Raw genomic sequence first — 19,606 nt, forward strand, 5'->3', positions numbered from 1 at the left:
AGGAAAAACAGACACAGAGAGGTTAAGAAACTTGTCTGAAGTTGAACAGCTAGTAGGTGACAGAGAGGCAAAATTCAAACACAAGCAATCTGGCAATGATCTGTCTTTAACACAAGGCCATGAGCAAAACCTATCATTTGATGTGTAGGGAAATTTTAATTTTTCTCTGTTCCCTACAAGTTTAGATCAATTTAAGTCTAATAAACTGGCAATAAACAGATTAACAGGAAAAAGACATACAAATTTTATTATGTACCCATACACAGGAGATATAATCATACAGTGTGAAATTCAACGGAGGGCTGGATTGCTGAAGTTTACATACTGCATGGAAAGAAATGTGGGGTTCTTGGAGGAAGGTGGCCACGGGTTAAAGGAGGGAAGGCGGAGGCAAGTCAGGGCTGTCTGGTCATGCACGTTAGGTCTCAAGTAAGCAGTCCACAGAATAGCTGGTAGCCTGGGGTAGACTATCTGCCTGGAGAGATCTCTGACCTCTTTCTTCCTGTGATTTCTTGCCAGGAAACAGTTTTAGCAACAAAGCCTCCCTTGGCATCTGCTGTCCACCCCACTAATGCAGACAGATGTGAATTTCTCTTATAAATGGGCAGCTTTGCAGCCCTCTGCAGCTTCCCTGAATTGCTATTTCAAAATATGTCAAAGAAATGAGAGAATTATATTTCCAGGTGGCACATTCTGGAGTGTGGCAAGTGCTAAGAGGGGAATGAACAGGATGCTGCTGCCAAGAGCACCTCAAGGAGGCCACTGCCCAGGAAAGGTCATCCCGGAGGCAGTGTGGAGCCAAGACCTGGAGGATGACAAAGATGCAGCCATGCATGCATGGCATGGGCAGAGTGGATGGACCTTCTCAACAGGAGGACCAGGAAATGGGAAAGTCAAGAGAGGGCAAGAGTGGTCCAAGGGCAAGGCAGCTTGTGTGACAAAGCAGTGGGGGTGGAGGAGCAATAATATGGGAAAATGGAGACCATGGTTGAGAGCAGTAGGAAGCCATCACAGTCCTTAAGCAGAGTTGTGACATGACCCAGGATGATTTCTAAAGTCCTGGCTGCTGGATGGCAAGGGGATGAATGAGCACCAAGCATATATGGGGACCTGCAGGATCTGGAAGAGGAAAGTAGGGACTCTGGTGGGGTCAGGTAGCAAAAGATAAGGCTGATGGGTCAAAGGATGCCTGATCCTCGAGCCCAGGGAAAGGAGTGTAGTCTTTTTTCCTAAGAGACAGGAAAGCCCTGAGAGGGAATTTAAGCATAGAAGTTACAAGGACCTGATCTAAGTTTTAGAAGAGTTATTGAAAATTGGTATGGAGCATGCATGTGGGAGACCAGATGGGTGGGAGCTGTTCATGAGGCTGCTTGTGACGTGGGTGACAGGTGATATGGAGTGCAGAAGGCAGGGTACAGCCATTACTCATTCAAGACCAGGCACTATTGGATTAAGTCAGACAAGGGACTGCTCTCCAGAAACTACTAAGAGGGATCTGTGAGTTCAGGTTTGTTTATCAATGAACATAATGAATGAGAGAAAGGAAATAGATGAGAGACTTCTGTCCCTGATTCTGGCTTTGGGGTGAGGGATGTTTGCTGCAGCAGGGGACAGTTTATGACATATTGAAAACTACAACAGTCAAGCCCCTGGTAGAGGTAGATGGAGTCTGACTCTCCTAATGATGGAACTAAATATTCAAAGAGAAATTTAATAGGCCTGGACATTTCCTCACTGTTGTAATCAAAACAAATCAGAACTGGAAATAGTCTGCATCCGGTGAAATAATATTCCCTTTTAGCATGTGTGAGGCCTTGGGATCAATCTCCAGCACCAAAAGCAAAAAGAAAAAGAATAATATTAATAATAATAAAAAAATCCCTCTGAAGATCCCAGAACACAAGGAGATGGGCTTCAATCACCTTGTGAACAAATCAGTCTTTGCATTAGAACCATCCTCAAGGACTCCAAAAGTACAGAAAAATCCGATTTAAACTCAGCTTCCATTAATTAGCTTTAGATGGTTGAGTCAAGTCCCCAGTCTTGAGTGTGTGATCAGAACAGCCTGAAATATGATCAGCCCTTAATGCTGGTATTCACTTTTTTTTCTCCCCAACAGTGAGAACTGTGCAGTTTCTCTTTTATTGGTTTTGAGATCCCTTTAATTGTCAGGAATTCTCACCAGTCATCTCTAGAATAGAATAGAATAGAATACAAGACCAGCATCTGTAAAGGTTAATATCCAGCCATCCAAAAGAGAGGATGTGTGAGATTTCTTTTCATGATAGTTTCTAAGTCTTCACTGCCTGCCTATGTCCAGAGAATAAAGGTACCAGACCTACCAGAGTCTCCTTCCACATGATGGGTTCAAAAATCTACCACCAGCCTGAAGTGTGGATTGGACACATGCTGGGAATTTTAGAGACCAGGGGTTCTCAGAAGAGATCCCCACCCCCAAAACAGGTTGGCTTTTGCTAAGTGGGTGCTTGGGTGCCTCCTTCCCCTTTATCAACTGTCTTTTGACAATTCATGAAAAAAAAAGTCGTCTAAAGCAAATTGAGAACCTTAAGCAATAAACATTTAGACATACAGTGTGAATTGAGTTATTGTTCTTGGTGGGGACCTCATCACAGTTCCTTTTCTCTTTCTCTGTTAAGAGGACATGCCAGTCCCTTTCCCTCCCCCAGGTCTCTAGAAATGGAAGTCTCCCTTTCCCGGGCATGTCGCGAATCTTTGACAATAGCCCCATGACTAGGTTCTCTTGCAGCAACTTCCATTACCAAAGAGTTGAGGGGAGATTAAAATCCAAGACAATTGGACTAAGAGCTGCGCCTTCAGCCAAGAGAGCCGCCTTCTCCGGGCTGCAGGGTAGGCGCGGGCTCCCACACGGTGAATTTTCGTGGGGCGTGGGGGAGGGGGCGTCGGGTTGGGGATCGGCGTCCTCAGCATCTCCGCGCGCTTTCGATGCGCGCAGCCTCTTAGGTTGGGAGCTAACTTTGTCTCGCCTTGCGGGTGTAGCGGAGAGGAGCTGGGAGTCTGAGCCAGCTCGGGGGGCGAGTTGGGCGTCCCCGTCTTGGCAGGGCGCGGGCGCCGGGGCGCTCATTGTTGTCCCGAGATCCGGCTGCGCTCAGAGGCCCTGCGGCGGGCGCGGTCCCTGCCTTGCGCACGACCTGGCGGCTCGCCGGCCTCGGCCCGGAGCGCGGGGCAGCATGCAGCGGGCCCGGAGAGGGGCGGGCCGGCGGCGGTGCGCCCTGGCGCGCGGCCAGGCTCGGCGTGAGAGGAGCGAGCGGGCTATGGGCTGACCAAGGGCCCGCGGCGGGCGGCGGCGGGGGCTGGGGTGGCGGCGGGGGCGGGGACCGGGCGCGCCAGCACCGGCGGGGCGGCTGCGGGCGCCGTGGAGGAGGAGGAGGAGGCGGCGCCGGGCGCGGAGGCCGCCTGGTAGGCCACGGGCCTGCGCCCCGGGGCGAATGGGACGCCGGTTTCTGTGGAACAGCCGCTTCCGACCCGAAGTTCCTCGGCTCTCTTGGAAGCGCAAAAAATAAAAGGTAATGTGTCTTTGTTTCCCAGTCGCGATGGCAGGGGGGCGATTGATTATGCAGCACTTCTCTTTCCATTTCTTTTTTTTTTTTTTTTCATGCTGAGCTGGGCCACAGGGACGTGCCACTTCTTTACTGGAGGTTTAGCGTCTTTTATTCGCGTATGTTACATTTTTAAAATGCAAGCCCCACGTGGGGCACATACTATACTCCCTTCTGCTACCCTTCCCCCCTACACTCACACTTTCCTTTGGCACCGCAGTCCCACACTATCTGATTTTGCCAAGGGAGAAAAGACAAGACATAGCAGTAAGCAGATATAGGTGGGATTCCATTTATGTATATATGTATGTATTTAAAAGCGCTGCATTTTCAGGACATGACTGGGGACTCTTGTCCTTTCCGTGCCAGGGAGAACGCTTTAGACAAGGTGGCTCAGAGGCCGGCATCTGAGCATGGACTGCTGGAGTCTGCTAAGATGGACTGTTCTTTTCCATTCCAGATGGCTGCAGCAAGTTTGATGCAGAGAAAACCGGGAACTGGGAAGGGGAGGAGAACAGGCGGGAATCCCCTTTAGTACCTGTTCATTCAGAAATGGCTTGTGGCAGTGCTTCAGAATTGTAGGCAGCCGCCCAGATGTTGGTGCACGTTGAATTCAGAAAAGATTACCCAGTCCTGCACTTTGAAAGCTGTGGGGGCTGCCTGTGTGTAACCCAGCAACTCAGTACCTTTCTCCAGTCCCTTGTAGCAGAGTAACTGCTCAGTGAATTCAGACAAATTCTGCAAAATTTCTAAGGAATGGCTGTTCTAATAATAGCTCTGGTGGTGGCTCCTTAATAGACACCCTGGTTCTGAATGATGCAGCCATGCTAGCCCCCTGGGAAGCGCAGCTTGCAGAGACTAGATCCAATGCTGGTAAAGGACTCCCTGACCCCACCATGAATGGATGAGGCTCTGCCTCCCCTATGAATGGAACATCCCAACAGAGGCTGAGGCTGTCGTTTCAGGCTAATTTCAGTTTGAATCCTCACAGATTCTGATGAGAGGGATTCTCAGAAAATCCAGATAGGCACATTTCTAAATTTGAGCAGGTCCATATTCAATTTTGGATTGACATCTGCATTTACCTGCTTGAGAGTTCAACTGCTCCTTACCCGCTTCCACCTCTGCATCCGTAAGTCTCCTCCTTTTCCAAACCTGTGATTGATATGTGGGAAAGCACCAGTCAGAGAGCTCTATTGAAACTGCTGATTTTATTCAGGGCAGCCACTACGGAATGGAGAAAGTACTTCAGGAGTTCGATGCAATAATCTGTCTCTTAGACTTCATGGAATTTTGCTATGTATGTCATCCCCAAAATGTGCAGCAAAATGCTTTTTGGGGGGAGGGGATGTGAGAAGGGAACACATTTCATTGTTTTGTTTCTAGTCTTTAAATTGCATCAAGCCCATTCATAGTGTTTGGCCCCCATAGACCAGACAGAGCCTCAGATCAGCAGAAATCTGGTTTTGATTCTGAAGTGTTACTTGTCTTTTGCAACCTCAAGTATCAGGAGATGAGCCAACTTGGACATTGTCTTCTGTTGGCAGAGGGATCCATTCTGCTGCCAGTGAAGTTTGGGTTTGTCTATAGCACAAGAAGAATGAGGGTCCTGAGGCAATTAGATTAGAATCCATTTAATCCTCAGAGGTTACATAGATACAATTAACTTAATTGGGGGCAATATTTGGACATGCTTTGAAACCCACATTACATTGTCCAGCAATGAATACAAAGTTGTGTCCACATAACTTGAAAAGAAGTAATGCCTAATGTGCAAAGTTGTGTGTTGTCTTTTACAACAAATATACAAACAACAAAACCCAAAACCTCTCCTTGCATTAAAATGGGATTAGTAGGAATGAGAATCAGAAAATCTCTCCACCCTCTTTTGTTCTGATCAAGTGTGATTTGTGCTGCTATTGCTATATTCTTTTTTGGCATTTGTCCTGAACTAATTTTATTAATAAGACTTGGACTTGTTATTTATAGCCCAGAGCCTCTTTGTAATTTGTAGACATGGTTGCCAAGTCCCTTGATAGCCTGGCAGGTGGCTAGTGCCATTAGTATGATCTTGCCATTGGGGAAACTGAGACCCCTTGAGGTTCAGTGAGTTGCTGATTTCCTAATCCAGGAGAAAGACATCCCAGATGTATACAGTGTCACTTTAATTGTCACGGCAAAGTTACAGCCTGAGGTCAGAGAAAAAGACAAAAAAATAAGTTCTTGCTTGGATGCTGGAACTTGGGCAAAAGCTTTGTGGAATAGATATGCAATAGTTATCAAAGAAAAGATTCTTGGATCAACCTTGCTGAATGGATGAAAAAGTGAGGTTACTTTGTGATAAAGAGTGGAAAGTTCAGGAAAACTATTGAGGGAATGTGTTAGGCTACTTTAGTCTTTAAGTAAGTGGTGAACTCACCTTCAAAGATCATTATTGACTTTGCTACAAAAAAAAATACCACCTGTGCTCACGTTGTTTATGCCTGTATGTGTGTGTGTTATGCAGAATGGTATAGTTCTGTTCACATGTATCCTACAAGTCATATTCTTATCCCTTAAAAATGTCTACTTAACCCTTATTGCATTTAACCTGATGACTGAAAATGGGATGGGGTAATTTACACTTTAAACCTTTGTTCTATGATATTTTTGCATGAGTAAATATGTCCTCCAAAAATAAAGGAGAAATATAATTTCCAGAGAAATTCTGGTTAAATAAGTCTTAAGTGAGAAATAGACATGCTAACAGCTAACTAGCTTTTGAAAATTATTTTAAACAACATTATATACAGTGTCAGAATGTTTAAGTCTGACTTCACGACTGACTTTAATTCTTCTTTTTTTCTTTTTGAGTGTTATCAGATGTGTCATTAAAATTTGTGGGAGAAATTCTCTTTTTAGGTTTATTGGTTGTAAAATAATCTAGCACCTCAACTAGAAGTGACTTCTGGAGCCTTCTAAGGATTATCCAATCTAAATCCTAAAAGTTATATTCCTCTTGACCTAAAGGAGCAAGAGAGGAGCTGATTTTAAGTCTTTCTAGGCCCCTCAGGCAACTCAAACCTGTACTCCCTTGTGACATTCCCAGGGTCTGCCTCCTGTGTTCATCCTTTTATTTCTCCACTTTGCCCTGATATGATTCTGTGCTGTCCATTGCTCTCTGCAAATGTCATGAAAAAAAAAAAAAAACAAAAAACAAAGAAGATACTGGATGTCTCTGGAAAGGGAGGCATTGCATTGAGAAAAGCAAGAGAAGGAATCATTCCATCCTATGTGTAGGACCTACAGTTACACAAACTTTTCCTACTGTAAGCAAAATCAAAATGTCTTAGGAAATTTGGGGAAAGTGACTACTGAAAATCTGACCTGCTGGGGAAGGGCAAAGATTTGGGTCTTGACCTCATAGTGTTCATTCTAACTGCAGTCACACTAAAGAACACTGGGAGTATTTTCCTGTTTTTGTTTTTGCTTTCCCCAGCATGATTCATCTCAAGAGCAGGTCTAGTGGCTCTTAGAACTGTATACTTCACAGTCACTATTGCACACAAAGTCCAGATGGCCCCACTGCTCTTTTCTGAAACAAGTTTTCTGAATCAGCATAAATCCAGCTTATCGAAAACTCTCTCCACAGCAATTTCCTTTGAGTTCCCTAAACCATCAGCTGCTACCCAGTCCTCTGTCCCATAGGATCAGCATGTCTTTCTTTTACAAGGAGTAATGTAGACACACCCTGACACGGAGGGTGAGTAGTTCCACCACTAGTAGCATTGTCCCAGACATATGGATCCCAGGTGCCTATCATCTCCTAGAGATGATGATTAGAGCTATTACTATTGTTTAGTAAATTGCACTGAGGCTTATTTTGAGTGCTGATGAGTGTGTGTGTTTTCAATTCTTAATTGTGTTAGTGAAAACTGAGTATCCCCTCACTCCAAGGAGAAATACCCTTCTCTTTGCTGATGGAAATCACTGCTAAGCATGAAAACTATGGTTGTTGGAAAGTAATAGAGAATAGTAGGGATCTGTTTCAGTTCCGTGATGTTGTTTTTTAAAAAATTCTAATTAGTTATACATGATGGCAGAATTCATCTTGATTCATTGTACACAAATGAAGCACAACTTTATATTTTTCTGGTTGTACATGATGTAGATTCGCAACACATGTGCAGTCATTCATGTACCTAGGGTAATGGTGTTCATCTCATTCCACCATCTTTCCTATCCCAATGTCTCCTCCCCATTATGGGTCAGCATCCACTTATCAGAGAGAACATTCAGCCTTTGTTTTGGGGAGGATTGGCTTACTTCGCTTAGCAACTCCATCCATTTATCTGCAAATGCCATAATTTTATTCCTTTTAATGTTGTGCAATATTTCACTGTGTATATGTACCACAGTTTCTTTATCTATTCATCTGTTGAAGGGCATCTAGGTTGGTTCCACAGTTTAGCTATTGTGGATTGAACTGCTATGAACATTGACGGGCTGTGTCACTATAGTATGCTGATTTTAAGTCTTTTGGGTATAGAATAATGAGTGAGATAGCTGGGTCAAATGGTGGTTCCATTCCAAGTTTTCTAAGGATTCTCCATACTGCTTTTCGTAGTGGTTGCACCAATTTGCAGCGCCACCAGCAATGTATGAGCCTGCCTTTTCCCCCACATCCTTGCCAACACTTATTATTGTTTATGTTCTTGATAATTGCCATTCTGACTGGAGTGAGATGAAGTCTTAGAGCAGTTTTGATTTGCATTTCTCTAATTACTACAGAAGTTCAGAGTTCTTAATACAAAGAACCAAGAGATGAGCTGGTGGCCTCCCTCTGGACTGAATGAGTAACCTCCCTCCAGCAACATGAGCCTGACTAATTCAGAGACGTTGGTTGAAGGACCTAGCTTGCTTAGGCAGCATGGTCTCTATCATGTGCAGCATTTTCTTTGGTTTGTTTGTTTGTTGGTTGGTTGGTTTTAAAAGTGGAGCTTCAACCATTCCATGATGCAGTATGAGGAGAAACTTATTATCCATGTTCAAGAGCATTAACACATACATACCCTTGACCTCCACTCCAACCACATTTGTGTGCTTCTTCTTCTTCTTCTCATTAGTGATTCTTTGCCAATCTAGAGCAGCAGCATACTTTTTTTTTCTATTGTCTATGGCAATATTGCAAACATTTTGTTCACATAATGCTCACTATTTTTAACTCACCACTCATGATGAGCAAACTCTATAGCATATCACCATGCAAATTCATCACACCCTCCAACACTGATCTGTGTAGGCTTCATTAGAAACCTGGGAAACTCAAGGGTCTTAAGGAAAATATAGTTCGTCAGGTCCTCCTGTGTCCAATCTGTTCTCAATTTGCACTGTGGTGGTTGTAAGCAATCTATTGCCAACCTTGGGGCCAGGTCCTGATGAAAATATAACTAAACTTCTAATATTATTTTCACTTTAGATGAACTAGAATCTATGACTCCAAACTTAAGACTATATAACTCCACAATTTCCATCAGAATTAGCCTGTCCTGGTGTTGCTATCTTTTTTGTGGGGCTCTTGCCTTTCTTTGTCCTTGCTGTATGAGGAATGCATGAAAAAATGGCGTGTAATGGGGAATTAGATTGATAATGCATGACAGCGAATGGAAATAATATTCAGAGAGTTGCCAAGCTGTGCCATTCATAACCATAAAATTCACAATTACGTTCTCACCAAATGCCTGAGAAGAAGTATATAGATGTGACAAACCCAAACTAGCAACCCAAATAGTGTGGAGCCATCTGGAGCTGGGTGACACGCCTACAAATAGCTTTGGAGGACAGCGCTGGCTTCCCCATTTCCTGGCTTCTTCTGGCTACCCCCAATAAATATCCAATATTTATTTCTGTGTTGCTCAGAGAGAGAGCAGAAAAGAGGGGAGGGTGGTGAGGACATGAAGCAGACATGGAGCTAGCACAATGGAGTGCAGTGTTCTGCCTTTTCAATCCCCTTTTATTGGGCTGGTTGAGTGTTTTGTAACAGAAGAACTATAGAGTGACCAGTAGCACAGATGTCGCCTGCAGGTCTTGGCAGGAGGGAAGAGACATGTGCAGAAGGCAGTAGTTGCAAGGGCTGCAGCACCGGTTGAGAGGGCTGCATGGTGCATTGAATGCTCACTGCAGCCTGCAAAGCATGTGCATGTGTGATTTGGAGATTGACAATCAAATATTTTAGATAGAGCATTTTAGGAATGAAAGGGATGAATAGGTCATTTTTGCAAATCAATAAGAGCTTATAGGCAATGAGGGCCCTTGCCAGGGTCTTAGCTACTATGCCAGGACTTGAGTTCCCTCTTCAGGACATGGATTTACACCACACATCAGAGCAGACAGTGTCGTCATCTGCCCTGGGTCTGATCCTCTAGCCAGCTCTGCTACTCTCTAGCTCTGAGGGATTGAATGAGTTACTGATACTCCCTGAGCCTAGGTTGTCTTATTTATAAAGAAAAGTTACATTCAAAGGATTAAATGAGATAAAATCCTAACACTCAAAAAATATGGAAGGCTCTTAGCATAGGAAATTTTGTCTTTTCGGCTGTCCTCTATTTGAAAGACTCATCAGTGCTAACTTTGAGGGGTTTTAGAGCACAATGGGTATTAAAAAGACAACTGATTGTGGAAGTGGAGATATTACTGAATTATGGGCCTTTTCTCTATAAAATTTCAGTATTGTAAGTGCACACTGTGCAATTTTTGATACGTAGATCTACAACTTCCAACTTGGAAAGATACCCAACACTCAGAGGATAGTATTCCAAAATGCAGTCCTTTGCTTCTCTTGTAGATCAGTTCTCCTTTTCTTCTTGCCACTGACTACATGCTAGTGCCCATTGTCACTTCAATACTGAGATTTTATAGAGAAAACGTTTATAAGCAGAGTAGACGTTAGCTCTGATATTTCATAAATGACACCCAGCCTTTAGAAAGGGCTCTGCAGGTGAAGACATGACCTTGGCAATCATTACTAGGAACAGAGAAAGTTCATGAAGATCACTAGGGGTCGTATGGAACAGCACCTCTGAGGTGAGGGAAGGATGAGGGCGGATAACCAAGCAGTAAAGAGGGAGCCCAAGGGCGCTTCTGCTGCATCCAGCTCTCCTGTGAGTCCAGGAGCATGAAGATGGGGGCGCCGGGGCGAGGAAGAGAAGAAAGATGATTTTGCCTTTGTACTAATGGATTATATTAATTTATCTTTCTAAAATTTCTCAAAAAGGATCAGAAAGCTCTTAGGGCTTTTACCTTTAAAAAAAAATCCAGAGTATAAATGAGAATTACTAAATTTGCAGAGTACAAATAAGATTATGCCCCAGTTAGTGGCAGTGCCATCCTTTTCTTAGCACCAAAGGCAAAAATCCAATCACTGCATAATAATCTTTGGTTACTTCCCATTCATTGCCGTAAATTGGGAAGATGTTCAACTCTGGTGTATTATGTTTTTCACAAGTAATTAATGTAGTGAGTTAATGGCAGAAATCAGCTTTGACTCAGACGGTTGGATGCTTGAAAATTTTTTATTTTCCTTTTTCTTTTTTTTCCCATTGCACCAATCGCTCAATCACACTGAAAATACAGGGGTAGTTTTCTTGTAATATGAGAAATCAACATACAATTTGCATAATATTCCATAAAATTATTGAAGTACTTAACCTTGTAGGTGTTAAGTAAACTAAATCAGAATGAGAGGTGATCTGTCTTCTGGTGACTGATTAAACAGACACACATGGACAGCAGAATGAAAACATTAAACAAATGTACAAACAGGGGAAGTATTTATAGAACATTATATGTGCATCCAAGACTAGGATATATTTTAGGTGAACCCCTAGGGACAGCTTATGGCCATCTTTTGCCTAGACAGGGTGGAGTGTGTCTGTCATTTCATGGAAAAATTATAAGCTGGTATTTGTTTGTGGTTCCTTCCTTTCTTTATTGTGGAAAATATGGTTTTTGTAGTCCACAACAATTTAGTTTTGTCTCCCTTCCTGTTCCTAAGGTTGTAACTTAGTCGATAGAGATTTTTGTGCTATTTTTGATACAGAGATCTACAACTTCCAACTTGGAAAGATATCCAAATATTCAGAGAATAATATCCCAAAACACAGTCCTTTGTTTCTCATGGAGCTCGATTCTTCTTTTCTTCTTGCCAGTAGAACTGACCACACTGCTAGAGAACCAACAAAGCTCAACCGAAAAATTCCATAAGCCATAAGTTTTATTGCAGCTTTAGGTTTTTATATGGGACACAGAAAAAGGTCAGATTGTGAGCATCGTGCTTCTGGTTTGTAGGAAAATAGGGATGGAGGAGCTCAGGGTCCTGCCTGGTTAGCTTCAAGGCCAGCATATAGACAGCCACAGCATTTGCCTTGCGTCCCTCATCAGGTCCTGTTGCCTGAGGTTTTGGGCCTGCCAGACTGGCTTTGAAATTGCTGATGCTTGGTTTGGCCACTCACCAGTTTTCCCTGAATTCCTTCCCCCACCTCCCTCCCAGAGTGTTCAGAGTTCACCAAGCTTTGCTGCTGTCCCATTGTTACTGGGAGTCCCACCTGTGGTTTTCTGATTACTCCTCTTCCTCTTCCTCCTACAACTTGAGAATCATCATGGTCCTGTGATGGCTGACTCACCGCCTCTGCCTCCCACTTCCTCTGGTTGGGTTACTAGGACCCAGCCTCTCTGCAGTGGGCCTTTTATGTTCATTTTCTCTTATGCCTTGAGCATACATTTACTTCAGAGTCTTTTAGGGTGAGGAGCTGACTGCCATGTCATGTCAGGGCCCCTTCTCTTTCCTGAGTGGTCATAAAATTATCACAACCCATCCCTCTACCACCTTCCTGCCCCCATCTCCTGCATGCACCCCCCACTCCACCCCTCCTCAGCCCCCTTCCCCTCTGTGTTCCCTGGAGACCACACTCAGTGTGGGATAAATGGCCCATTGCAACCTAGCAGCTTCTTGTCTTAAACTTCTTTCTTCCATTATCTTTCTCTCTCTCTCTCTCTCTCTCTCTCTCTCTCTCTCTCTCACACACACACACACACACACACACACACACCTGGCCTGGTCTCTGACCTTCTCCAGGCTGCTATTTCTGCCATTGCTCCTCCTTCACATCAAGATGCCCCCATATCACTTCTGTCACTGGGACATAGCTCTTCACTCTTTAGAACCTCCACTGTTGCTTCTGCTTGTTCCTCCAGAGTGTGTCTCCCTCCTTTATTTTCTCCAACCATCTTTCCCAGAACGCTGCTCCAGAGTGATCTCATAACTGTAGTGACCAGTCTACACCCGTCACCTACCTGCTTTCTAAGGGCAAGACCATGCCTTATTTATTGTTGATTCTGTTTCACCTCCAGCATGCCTGGCCCTTGGTAGGTGCTCAAAAGCATAATGAATCCTTAATTGTCACTGTACAGTCCCACATTTCCTTACTCCTTTGCTATATCTACAATTATCTTTTTCCTGCTTATGCATAGGACCCTCATGAGGCAGGTGGCTCTTTTCTCTGCCACACAGCCCATCCTTCTCTGTGTGATTCTTTGTCAAAGGACAGAGCATCAGGATGGTGGAATGCAACCCTTGTCTTTGAATGAGTGGATCAACTTGAGAGCCTGGGGACGTGAAGAAAGCATGCAAACCCCACAGTGCCTTCTTCCACGCCTTCAGCCAGCCACCCAGTGCAAACCTGTGGGTATACTGCCTACTTTCCAGAATGTGTCAGTCAGAAAACTGACAGAAATTCTTGCTCTTGGAGGGCTTGTGTTGGAAAAGAAAGGGGAAGACAAGAAATACAATCAATGAGCAAATTACATAGGATGCCAGAAGGTGGTGATTGTTATGAAGAAAAATAAAGCAGAGGAAACTAAATGGGCTGGGGCTACTACTTTAAATAAAAGAGTAGGAGCTAAGGATGTAGCTCAGTGGTAGAGTGCTTGCCTAGCGTGCACAAGGCCCTGGATTTCATCCCCAGCACCGCAGTGTGTGTGTGTGTGTGTGTGTGTGTGTGTGTGTGTGTGTGTGTGTGTGTATGCGTGTATGCTCACATACACATATGTCAGAGTAGACTTTACAAAAGGTTATACTCAGCAAAGATTTAGAGGCTGTGAAGAGGGAAGTCACGTGGGTGTCAAGGGGAGAGCATTCCAGGCCACTGGAGGAGCTCAGCAAAGACCCTGAGACTGAAGTGTGACAGGTAGGGCACAGAAAGGGGCTAATTGTGATGGAAGGGCAGTGAAGGCTGAGGAGCAGTGCAAGTCATGTGGGCTTTGAAAGCTGCTGCACTGGGGACAGTATGGGGCTGGGGAGCCCCCAGCCAGTTGAGGATGTGTAGGGGTGGTTTGGGTGTTGTGTGGGGCAAGACTGCAGGTGGGCAGAGGTACAAGCAGGGCGCAGCTGGGTGACTTTGCAGTAAGTGATGAAGTGATGGTGGTAAAAAGCATGTCAGTTATGGATATTTTAAAGACAGAACTAACAGGATTTTCTGGCATACTGTATTTGGGATATGAGATAAAGAGGGTTCCAACACGTGGGAGCTAAAGAACAGAAAATAAAGATAAGATGGAGTTGCCCTTTCAAGGGAGGGGAAAGCCATGGTGTGGGGCAGACATAGATTCAGAATTCCATAGGGACTCACTTAGTTTGAGATGCTTAACGCACACCCAAGTGGCATTTCTTGAGAGGTCAGTGTTCTATGTGATACTGTGCAAGCCTGGGTAAGGGACACCAGGCTAGAGAAGCAAAGTGGGACTCATCCATGTATCGATAAAACATATTTAAAACACAAAAGGCAGCTAACTTCATTTGCTCAGTTCTGAGTATGACTGAGAAAAGTTCTCAGCACCAAACTGCCCATGAAAAGGATATGCTACATTTAAATTAAAAAAAAATGATATAATTCCCCAAGGAATAAAAAACTATTGAGATGTGTTGTTGCATACATTGAGCCTCCACATCTTCCTTCTGATGGTCTCTTTTTGATATATAAAAAGAAATAACTGTCATGTTTTGGTGGATTTATTGATGCATCATTGACATACAGTGTACTGCACATATTTAAAGTATACTGCTAGATGAATTTTGACGTATGTCTACACCCGTGAAACACCACCACGATCCAGAATTACACCTCTGGACTTTTAATCAGTCATCCTTCCTGAGCCACTGCCCCTGCCTCCTGGGTTTGTCCTGATTTAAAATTCTGGCTTTCCTGGTACCACTATCTAATCACACCCTCATTTCCAGAACTTTTCTGAAAGCTCTCCTGAAAACATGCTAAAGCTTGGTTTCCGGGGGGGCTTGGAGTGACATGGTGAACTTGTTTGCCATCAGCATCTCTGTTTTAAATCAGGAAGGAGCAGCGGGCAGAAACCCTGCCATCTCTTAATCAGCTCCCATCCAGGCAAAAACACACCCCTCTTCATTCTAATGTGGAAACAGCCCAAACAGTAGGCTCACTGGCAGTCTTTTTTTCTACGTGTAGTCAACACAATAATTACCTCCTGCCGAAAGCTTTCAGAGATTGTTCTGTATCCAATTAGAATTTTTGATTTGAATAACAGATACAACAGAACATCTTTATTTCTGCAACTGCTTCCTAATGCTGTGCACCCCGGATATATTTAGATATTTGCCATGGGCACTGCATTTTAAGGCACTTGTATTATCTCTTTGACAGTGTTTGTACCCAGAGGCTTTGGTAGACTGTGGAGCCAGAAGGTGAGATGGGGGCCCTTTCATTTTTGGAGTCCTCTCCCTGCTCCTTTCCACCCCTCCCAGTTTTTCTCCTTTTCCTAGCCTGTTTCCCAAATTGTCAAATGGCATTAGGTGACAAAGGGGAACAGCTCTGGAACTTGCTGTCTGTCTGGAGCTGCTGCAGGACACTCAGGCACCCCAGAAGCAGGTCTGGGGTGGTTTGTGGGGGCAGCCAGACAGTGTTGAAATCTCCCATGAGATGAATGGAGAGAGGATCTGCCAGGGCAGCTTGTGCAAAAGTGAGAAGTTCCTGCCAACGACATTCTAGCAGAATCCTTTCCAAAGAACTCGGTTATGTAAACATCGAGGTGGCAGCCTCCAGCCCAGATGGACTGCCCCATACAGATGTCAAAGTTGCTGTCAAAATTTCCCTTAATGGAAGCACTCTGGATGCCTAAGCTCGCCCTGTGCTTTTTATTGCAGAGAGTGGGGCTAGCTTTCCACCTCCCAGAGTTGGGAACCAGTGACCACCCTGCACAACTGGTGGTTTTCCACTCCTGGAGCTCTGGAAATTTGGTCTGAGGTGTCACTGGGGTAAGCTGTTACGATGGAGTGCTTCTTGCCAGACATGGTAGACTTGGCACCTGAGCATTCAAGCTCCTGGGACAGGAGTGGCCACTTTATTTATCCAGTGCAGGTTCTGCCAAAGCAGGTGGCCTGGTGGCCATGCCAATTCCTTAAGTGGCTCTTCTGACACTCTGCTTCAAGAGTCACCAAGGACCCAAGTATGGAATTTGAAAAGCTTGCAGATGGCCTAGAATATTATTTTCCGTCCCAAATATCCCCTGGGTACAATGGAGTTGTTACTTCAGTAACACACAAAGGATCATTTAGGGAAGGAGGGCTCATTTCCAAACTCTCTTACCTGTGTGGCAAGATTCACTGCCTGCCCCACGTGGTAGATTGATGTTGATTCTGCTTGATGTGTGGTCACGTGGGTATATAGACTACAAAGAGTGCATGTGTTTCTGAGTCTGAGTTTGGAGTATATTTTTATAGTATAAGCAAATCAAAACCTATCGCATTGAATGCAAGTTAATTTGTATAGTACCTATATTATATAATTGTACTTGAGTCAGTAGACAAAGGTATATGCTATTTAAATATATATTTACTAATTCATGTAAAAATATTTACTGAAGGCGTTTGGTTTGGATCTTTAATAGCCTCTGAAAAGCTTGTGTATCAGGCAATGCAGGAATGCTCAGAGGTGAAATTATCCGATTATGAGAGCTGTAACCTCATCAGTGGATTAATCCATTTGATGGGTTAATAATTTGAATGGATTACTGTGGGGGTGGTAACTCCAGGCAGGTGGATATTTATCCCTGGACACTTTCTTTCCACTCTGCTTCCCAGCTGACATTAACTTATCGGCTTTGCTTCACCACACTCCTCTGCCATGATGTTGTACCTCATCTCAGGCTCAGAGCAATGGAGCTGGCCAACCATGGACTAAAATCATGAGCCCAAAATAAACTTTTCCTCCTCCAGTGTTCTTGTCAGGTATTTTGGTCACAGTGATGAAAAGACATCTAATACAAATTCTATTATGGCAGTCCTGTAATTCTAGTTCAGTCATGCATGTATTGTCATTTTAATGTCAATAAAGTATTTATAACTCAACTGTGATAACTTATTGCATAATAACAGAGTTTTACAACTCTGAGTTTACACAGTGTTATGTCACTTCCCATTGATCACAACATAAGAAAAATAAATTTAGACTTAAAATGACAGATTGAATTAGACATTGGAGCAAGGTGGGTAAATTCATGTTACTAAATGTCAATGAAATTTTTTATTTTCAAACATACGGATAGTCCACCAAAATAGCAGTATGCACATATAACTGTTGCAAATTATATTAGATTTTATTTTATTAGTTTTTTTTGTTGTTGTTGCTGGGAATTGAACCCAGACCCTAAGTCATGCTAACCAGGTGCTCTACCACTAAGCTATATCCTGGGCCCAACATGACATTTTAAATAAAGGATATTTGATAGAGCATTTATCCAAGGGAAATTGACAGCATAAGAAACTAGAAAAAAGGTGCTCATACCTATCAGTGTTCAGTGCAGTTTTTAAAAAAGCCTTCCAAAGCAGTAAATGAATGTGGTGAATATTTGTTTCATCAAGCCAGGTAACTTTGTAACAGGAAACATTACAAATAAACAAGTCACTATTAAAATGCATGCACTGTTTTGAAATTCCTGCATATTGGTGTGCACATATCTTGTCTTGGACGTCACAGCTTGCTGGAATGCGGGTAAGGGATTTTGGAGTGTATCTGTTCCACTTTCCTCCTGAGTTCAGTAATCCCTGCTGTGACTTCCCTGGCTAATGATCTCCTGGTCTCTTCTGATCACTTGCGGTGATAACAAGGTTCTATTTTGAACCCTGATGCCTGTTTAAATTTTTTTTCTTCTATTGAATTTGAATATGCCTTCTGGAACTCACTCATTTTCCTTTCTCGTTGTGCACACCAGACCAAGTTCTCACATCAAGCTCTGCCCAGGGCTGGCCAATTTCATACCTGTTCTCTCCAAGCAAGCACTTCTTAAGACCCTTCCTTTGCAGTCACAGAACTATCTTGGTATGGTACTGGAACCTTTTGATATTTAGGCTACTTATGCCATGTTTCCTAACTGTCCTAGGAGGTTGCGATTTCTGGAACTTTCCCTAGTTTCTCTCATTTCTTATGTAAAATGTTGTACCCAGAATTGAACACAGATTCCCAGAAATGATTCAATCATAGTACAGAGTGCCTCTTAATTTCCTTATTCCAGCGCTGTGCTTTTGGCTTGTGAGCAATGAGCAGGACACCAAAACATAAGCAATGTGATCCCAATTTTTAAATTTTGAAGCTACCATCCAAACCTCTTCGTCATCTGTAAATTTGATAAGCGTGCCTTCTGTGTCTGTTTATATTTCACTGGAGGAAATAACATATATTGAGAAAGACAGCTTATATTTTAGTATCACTTTACAGTTTTCCAAGTGCTTGTGTGTCTCGTTAGGCACAGAGCCTCAGCATTTGCAATTGGAGTCCTCTTTTCAGACTCCTCTCATTTCTGCTCACTTAACAACAAAATTGATTTGGAAACAATATACAACTTCATAGCGATTTAGCCATCCTCAGATGTTGAACCCTCCTTCTTTACAGGGTTCTCTGCCTGTAGTTCTCACTGCTCCTCATCCACCACACTCCTACATGTAGATCTTTCCAGAACATGCCACGATCCCTTTCTTTTTTTAAAAAAAATATATTTTATTTGTTTATTTATTTAATGTGGTGCTGAGAATTGAACCCAGTGCCTCACACATGCTAGGCAAGCGTTCTACCACTAAGCCAAACCCCAGCCCCCATTCCCTTTCAGTCTAGGGCTTCTTATATCAATCACGTGGTCTCTGCCAGACATCAGTTGTTCAGATAACACTTCTTCACCAGAGTATCAATCTATCCTCTAGAGGTGAGTTAGGGTCCCATTACTTCCACCCCATGCATCTTACACCCACCACTCTGTCATACTGATTGCCCTGTAATTGCCAGTTAATCCAGGTATTTCCTTTACCTATAGAAGATATAGAATCTTCCTAAGTATTAGAACATGATCAGGTTCATCACTGTGTGTCTAATAAAATACTTGGCACATAGTAAGTGTGCCATAAGAACACAGTGAACATATACTCTTTTTCTCTTATTTTATTAGATGAAATTTCTAGAAGAGAAATGACAAACTGAAAGAAGTGAAACTTTTAGCTATTTGCATTCTAGTATTGTTTCCCTGTAGGGTGTTAGTGGTCTTCTAATTAAGTAAGTTGTAACTGTCTGCTAATTCAATAATTTTATCGTTAGAATATTAAACCCCTCATTATCATTATCATGCCCCAAATTTGCATTTGCTCTTTCTGTGAAACAGAATCACTATTTTTAGACTTATTTTTAATGTAATCAAGTGGTAATTTTGCCTGTAGCTTTCATGCTTAGAAAAGCCTAATAAATAATCACCTACCTGCTCTTAACTTTATGACCATCTGGGATTTATCTTGGCGAAAGTACTGCAGTTGGTTTATATTTTCATTATCAACCCTCCCAAACCCTTTCTTGATTGAGAAGTTTGAAACAAAACAGGAATAGAGTAGGTCAGTAGTTCATTCTCGCCCCAAAATTCACTTGCTATACACAGTGAATCCATTCCTTTCCTTGCTTTGAATGTATCATTAAAGGATTTTTTTCAATCGC

At 43.2% G+C, this 19,606-nt stretch overlaps 1 protein-coding gene across 14 annotated transcripts in view; it reads left to right on the forward strand.

Moving 5' to 3' along the window:
- Positions 1 to 19,606, forward strand: part of Frmd4a (FERM domain containing 4A) — a 571,051-nt gene that overhangs the window by 368,256 nt on the left and 183,189 nt on the right. The window contains exon 1 of one of the 14 annotated variants that reach the window (XM_040277347.2): positions 3,377 to 3,545. The exons of 12 other annotated variants lie outside the window; for them this stretch is intronic. The gene's annotated coding sequence lies outside the window, so the exon portion shown is untranslated. Of the gene's footprint in view, positions 1 to 3,376; positions 3,546 to 4,689; positions 4,711 to 19,606 lie in introns of those variants that run through there. One more of the 14 variants, XM_040277348.2, reaches the window with a different exon arrangement.

This window comes from Ictidomys tridecemlineatus, chromosome 10 (assembly GCF_052094955.1).
Source record: "Ictidomys tridecemlineatus isolate mIctTri1 chromosome 10, mIctTri1.hap1, whole genome shotgun sequence".
In the NCBI taxonomy this organism is placed as follows: domain Eukaryota; kingdom Metazoa; phylum Chordata; class Mammalia; order Rodentia; family Sciuridae; genus Ictidomys; species Ictidomys tridecemlineatus.